At 39.9% G+C, this 5,158-nt stretch overlaps 1 protein-coding gene across 1 annotated transcript in view; it reads left to right on the top strand.

Moving 5' to 3' along the window:
* The first annotated feature begins 806 nt into the window (after nucleotides 1-806).
* LOC115021235 (zinc finger protein 516-like) overlaps nucleotides 807-5,158 on the top strand; it is a 49,859-nt gene continuing 45,507 nt past the window's right edge. Inside the window, exon 1 of the mRNA XM_029451505.1 lies at nucleotides 807-831. The gene's annotated coding sequence lies outside the window, so the exon portion shown is untranslated. The remainder of the gene's footprint in view (nucleotides 832-5,158) is intronic.

Genomic DNA, 5,158 nt, shown 5'->3' with positions numbered 1-5,158 from the left:
TTAATCGATTTTCAAAATATACAGTAGTTGCTCATTAATTGTCTTTTGATCGTCCAGTCAATTAATCAACTCTCTAATTACCCTTCCTTATAATCCCATAATACTGACCTCTAATTCAAGACACAAAGGTATATCTGATATGAATTATACTTGTATAAACACAAATATCGTGTACAAAAAAGTTATTTTCATTATAATTATTTATTCAATAATCAATTAATCATTTGGTCTATAAAAATGTCAGCAAATAGTGAACAATTCCCATCCCAGTTCCTCAAAGTCCAATGTGATGTCTTTAAATGTCCTGTTTTGTCAGCCCAAAAAGAAAGATATTCACTTTGTGATGTAAAACAGAAAAAAGCAGAACATCTCCATAGTTGAGAGACTGAAAACAGCCGTTTCTGACATGTTTGCATTAAAAATTACTTCAACGATTAATCAGGAACATTGCATCTCAGGAGCTAACTACTTACCACTATAGGACTGCTGAATTAAACACAGAATTTCTCCGTTTGCCTTTTTGAGTCACGACATTTCCGACAACACCTGAAGGCAGCAGCAGTGAAACGACAAGAGACAGGAGAGAGAGACACAGAGAAACAGCGAGGGGAAGAGAGAGAGAGAGAGAGAGAGGAACCTGTACTGTTCTATAACACAAGGAGATAGGAATTCGCCAGAGATAATAATAATTCCACACGATTTTTGCAGAGTTGAACCCCGGGTCGCGGTTGTCAGTCGCTGCACTGTGAGATACAGTGTGTCTGCTCTTTATCTCTGCCGGATCTGGACTCTTTATGTTTGCGTTTGGAGAGCTGCACCGGTCCTTTTTTTGTGAGTGTTTGAGCTCAGCGGTGTTTTTAACTGGTAAGGAAGTGACTGTATATAATTATCATTGTTTGTTATTTTGAGGGTGCGTTCGTCAGGCTGCTGATGTCGTTCAATCTTTGCATATTACCGACTCTTTTGGCTTTAACCCAGTCATTTCCTTTAAGAGTGTAGACATGACTGATTAAGAAACGGAGCAGCAAAAGTACATGTGCTACAATGGAGATAAGGGTCATTTTGAGGAATGTTAGACTGTTAAGAGAGTGGAACCTTGCGAAAAAAAGAGCCACGGTAATCATATGATACACTTAGGAAGGATGCTATACAAATAACAGCCAACATTAAGTTCTTAAAGGGATTGTCTAGTGATACTACAGGCGATGTAACAATGTTATAAAGTAGCATAAGAGCCATTTAAACTTACAAACCATCAGCTGGAGTCCCTACGTGACAGTTATAGGTGATAATAGGAGCAAAGAACAGATAAAGGTCACAATAAAAGCTATTAAAGATACCTATTATGGGTATATTATAGGAACACTTTGGGATTGTCATAGTGATCCTCCCTTAGGGGCAGGCTGGAGTATCAGAGGAGATAGTTATGTAAAAGCATAGTTTGCAGTAGAGAGAGAGAGAAAGAGAAGACAGTGTGTGTGCATGTATGTGAGGGCACAAGTGTGTCAAAACATGCTCACTTTGTTGTTTATAGTTTAGAAATACAGATGATTAAAAAAAAACCTAGGCTTATCTGGTGTTGTTGGAATTTAGAATTTGAATAGTGAACTATATAGGGCTGACACACACACACACACACACACACACACACACACACACACACACACACACACAAACACACACACACAAACAAACAAACAAACACACACAAACACACACACACACGCACACACACACACACACACACACACACAAACACACACACACACACACGCACACGCACACTTTGACATTCCGGTTGACAGTTATGTTTTTCATTGTCGATTATTCTGCCGATTATTTTCTCCATTAATGGTTTGATCTTTAAAAAGTCAGAAAATAGTGAAAGATGTCCGTCCCAGTTTTCTCAAAGTCCGAGTTGAGGTCTTTAAATATCTTGTTTTCTCAGTCAAAAAACACAACAATCTTCACTGTAATGTTCTATAAAACAGAGAGAAGTGAGAAATCTCCATATCTGAGGCTGAAAACAGCATTTTCTGACATTTTTGCAAGAAAAATGACTAACGATTAATCAATAATCAAAATAGTTGCAGATTATTTTTCTCTTGATCCACTAATCGATAAATCGACTAATCCTTGCAGCTCTTTTTGTTTGTAGTACTTGAGTGAGTTCCACAGTATTAATGTCTGTGTTAGTACTTGGTGATTTGATCATTGCATTCTGTCTGATGCTCCTTCAATATTCCAGTAATAATCTTTTACAAACTGACAGTGTGCGTGGCATCATCAACTGTGAGCTTTCTGTACTTGTACGTTGTCCGCCCCTCTCCTTTGATATTGCCTCTCTGTGGTGTGCTGTTGTGTCTCTAGTTGTGTACAGTATTTTCTTCTGTGTAAGGTCACATACAGAGAGGGAGGGAGGGAGGGAGGGAGGGAGGGAGGAGAAGAGACGGAGCGTTGTTTTGCAGACAGGATTACATTGTCTCCCCTATGTTACATTTCAGACATTATGTTAAACATATCTTCTACACCCTAACCCCCCCTCTGTGGTCATACTAGGGAACAGCACAACAATAAATAATCCAACTTCCCCAAATTGACAGTTAGATGATACATTATCCTTAACAGTGCCACCTGTTCTCCAGCCCATGAATAGTACCAGGAGTGGATCTGAAAGGTCAACACGTTTAGTCCGTGACACTTTGGAGAAAAATGTAAATAAATGCTTTTTTTCTGAACGTTGAATTGATTTCTGTTTATGAGCAGACTTTTTTTTAGGTCATACTTGTTTTTCTGTTCAAGTCAAAGCCACAATGTGGGAGCATTTCTGTGAGATGGTTATGTCATACAAGTGTCCAAACAGTGTCATGTCTGAGATCACTTGTGGAGCATTGTTAAGAGAGGCAGAAGAGGAACATGACCTATGTTTAAATGTGACATATTGTCAGTTGACAAATTCATGTTGAATGAAGCTTCTACTGCAGTTCTTTTTAGGGAGCCTGTCGCAGATGCCTCACGTTAAAAAACTCCCACATGACTGGAGTGAAGCTTTTTGTAACTGCTCGCCTTCCTCCCCTTGTGTCTCTTTTCATATACTGAATAAATGCTGCATACATTGTGCTTTTGTCAATAGGAGTGTTTGTTTTTTGTAAGCAGCTTGTGCGTGCTTACTTTTCTATCCCCGTGCTTATCGTGATCAAACTTTCAACTCTGCCACGACTGTTTATCTCCTCCGAAGACCTGACTTTTATTTCTTCCGCAAAGTTCACCACCCCTCCCCTCCCACCTCACCCCCTCATCACCAATCTTCTTTTCCTGTATATGTAGGAAAAAAATTAGCAATTTAATTTTTTTTATCTTCTCCCTTCAGAATGTGGAAGTGTTTTATTGGTGTGGTGAGAAACAATGAGTACAAGGCAGGGCTTTGTGGTGGCAGAAATGCATTTTTTAACCCATGTGAATGAATGGCGCCTCACATTCCACAGCAGCAGGCCCTTCACTGAATGGCAGCACTAACTCGGCTGTTTTCATTACTCATTACTGCCTTGTGCCTTTTCACCATGGACATAGTCATTTACCTTCACCAACTGAGAGGGGGTTCAACACTATAAAGACTCTGTCATAGGTCATTTTCTTAAGGTATAATATCACTGAGCTGAGGAAAACCCTTTCCCTCTTTTAGAAAAACAAACAACTAATTGAGGTTACTGGTTATGCTGAACTTTTGCTTCACTCAGCAGTTAATATTAAAGCGGATACATATTTAAAACATTTTTAAATTGGATGAATGTGTCGGAATTGCAAAGTTGGATGATAATTCACTGTGGTTTCATCACTTTGAGCAACACCTCTCATCTCTACACAGATTTATAGCCTATTATTTTGGTTGTCTGGCCCTCAATTTTACTGTTTTGATTCACTCTCCGTGCTCTCATAGCCTTGCTTTTCCAAAGACAAAGTTAGGAGATAACGGACACAGTGCAGCATTTAGCAGTTAAAGAAGCAGATAATTCCCTCAGGAGCTGGTGTCGACCAAAACAGAGCTAAAAGGAGCGTGAATATTGCACTCGCATTCATCAGGTGTCCAGAAACACAACCAAAGTAGAAGAGCATTCCATAAGGGAAAGATAATGTATAATGTATCCGCCCCGTCATGTTTTACAACATTAAATGGGTTCTTCCTTGGCCCATGCTTCACTCTTCTGCCAAGTTGAATCAAAATGGGACAGACAAACAAACGAAAACTGAACCTCCTTGGTCCTTGGCAGAGGCTAAAGCTGCTCTGTATCTACTGGATATGCAAATGAGCCAACAAGTTGGTCATATGAAGTAATACTATGTCAATGTTGTATTTACAGCTTTTTTCTGCTGCCCCCAAGTGGCCAAAGCATGACTTTATTCAGGTTTAGGATTAGTACACTTGGTTTAGGGTATTTCATCTTTCTGCTTGCCATTAGTATCTCTGTACTTAAGTGTGTGGATCTCCTGCTTTTTAATGTAATACCGGCAAGTGTTCGCACGGACCAGGGTCTCTGTGGGTGGTTTCCAGCACCTTGTGGAATTCACGTCTGGAAGAGCACCAGAGTGAGCTAGTTGGTTAGTGCATACTTACGTCTTAGATTGAATCCATTCAGTCCTTTTCAGAGTGTGATTACTACCCTGCTTTGACTCTACTTCTTCATCTCTGCCCACACTGCTCATGTTAATGTTGCGTGGCTTCGAACTAGAATGAAAATGAAAAAGAGACACTGAGTCAGTTCGGCTGAAGTCCTATACGTCCTGTTCTTTCTGTTTGTTCTCTCAGCTCTTCCTTGTTATTAGATTGTGTCAGTCATTTCTAAATGAAAGCAAAAGCCTTTACAGGTTTAAACCACTTTATATTGCTTATTACAGTTTGATTATGGAGGGTGGCTGTTTACTTTTTTTTGGGGGGGGGGGGGGGGGGTATGAAACAGAAACAGAAATTACTACGAGGTCTGCTGTCTGTTCTGTGGTGACGGCATTGATTCCCTGCTGCATGGTGGGGGTTTCCACTCTGAAAGGGCAATCTCTCCGTGTTAGCCTAGAATCACCAAGCTCCTGGATTAAATTATAAATGAGCCCTCCATGGGAAACACATTGCTTCCAGCCTCGGATAATCAGAAATAATTTACATTTC

Source organism: Cottoperca gobio, chromosome 16, assembly GCF_900634415.1.
Source record: "Cottoperca gobio chromosome 16, fCotGob3.1, whole genome shotgun sequence".
NCBI classification, from domain to species: Eukaryota; Metazoa; Chordata; class Actinopteri; order Perciformes; family Bovichtidae; genus Cottoperca; species Cottoperca gobio.
Note: the sequence above shows the minus strand (reverse complement) of the source record. Positions and strands in the feature narration are given on the sequence as shown.